Below are 1764 nucleotides of genomic sequence, written 5' to 3'. Positions count from 1 at the left end.
GAAATTTTTTTTAGGTTTTTGATTCTTTAACTCCATATTAAGAACAAAATTTATTAACTCAGAAATAAGGGAAGAGAAGAATGAGCCATTTCTCTCTTTCACTGATAGAGAGTACATAAATCTACAGCCTTTATGAGATGGACAAAGTTATTCCATCCAAATCTTTAAAGACATCGTGATCTCTGAACAGTAGTCTAGATCTTCTCTGGCCATAGATGACTATAGGTGGTGATGACACTTATTATTCTGTACTGTCTGATCTTGTAAATATACTTCTACTATAACATTTTGGGGAAAACATAGCCCTTCTCTTAAAATGGACGGCCTACAAGTGAAAAAAAAAGAAAAAAAGAAAACAACTCACTGCTATCAAGTCGACTCAGACTCATAGAGTGACCTCTCCTTGGTTTTCTGAAGTGGTATCACTATGGAAGTAGATTACCCAATCTTCCTTCAAAGGAGTAGCTGGTGGGTTTGAACCACCAGCCTTCTGGTTAGCAGTCAAAGGCTTAGCACTACACTAACAGAGCTCCTATCCTACAAATAGGTGGTCAGTTTGGAACTGACACAGCACATAATAACAAAAGTGTCCTTGAGATGGTTTGTTAAGCACTAGAAATCAGGTAAATAAACAGTCTTCTTTATCTAATCAAGTTTTTGCCAATCCTTGCCAATTAGCATCACTTTCTATCTAGTATATCCACAGCCTCCTTTCATATACTATTTAAAATATCTATCTCCTATTGTTACACTAAGTCCCTAATCCCTTGCCCATTTCCTTTGCCTCTATTACATTTTCAAACAGATTCATCCTAATGATGAGGAGATGTATAGACAAAAGAAAAATAGACTTGGGATAAGAAATCCTGGAATAACACTCATTTCTGTCATTTTCTCACTGTAGCATGAGGGAGAAGATAGTGTTAAACCAAATCTTATGTTTTAAATTATAAAACTTCTAAAGAGATTGTTCCAATAAGAAAATATATCTTGGTATGAAAGAGTTTTGAAACATTTTTACAAGTATTTTAAAATGTTCAAACATTATTTTCATTTTAAATTTAAAAATGGCAGTCTAGATTATATGCTGCCATTTTTTTAGCATAACAAGCAACTTGAAAGTCTTAACATAAAATGCAATATGATCATTTAACTTAATGCTGACAACATGGAAGCACAATACAAACTAAATCTAAAATGTCTTCTCATTTTAGAATATGAACAGGCACAAAATACATAATAATTGGAACTTTGTGGTAGTTGGTAAAGTGCTAAAAAAGGGAAATAACCAAAATCAACTTTACAAAACAAGTTTTTACCAATCCTTGTGAATTTGCATGGCTTTCTAACTTGGGTGATAATGCATTTCATAGTTAACAGAACCTAAATGGTTATTTGTTGGAGAAATAAATATTCTACAGAAATAGGTAGAAAGCTGTATGATAGAGATAATCATACATCATTGTATCTAATCACAATATAATTAAAATTTTGAACCATGACTTTTGAACTTTAAAGAGTAAAGTTAATAATATAGATAGGTAGTTAATAGATAGGACAGACAGCTAGCTAGCCATCTAGCTAGATGATAGATAGATCTGTATTGTGTTACAAAAAAATTATGCTGTTATTATGGTATACAAGTAGACTTCTCAATATGCTATAGCAGTCAGATAATTTAGTAGAAACATTAATTAGACTGTATTACTTGATTATTTCCTTATGTAGCTTTGCATTTTTCAGTTTTTTTTAATGAATATATAT

This window comes from Orycteropus afer, unplaced genomic scaffold (genome assembly GCF_000298275.1).
Source record: "Orycteropus afer afer isolate SDZICR_OR568_19922 unplaced genomic scaffold, OryAfe1.0 scaffold00810, whole genome shotgun sequence".
Classification (NCBI taxonomy): Eukaryota; Metazoa; Chordata; class Mammalia; order Tubulidentata; family Orycteropodidae; genus Orycteropus; species Orycteropus afer.
The sequence above is the reverse complement of the archived record's forward strand: the minus strand, read 5'-3'. Positions refer to the sequence as shown.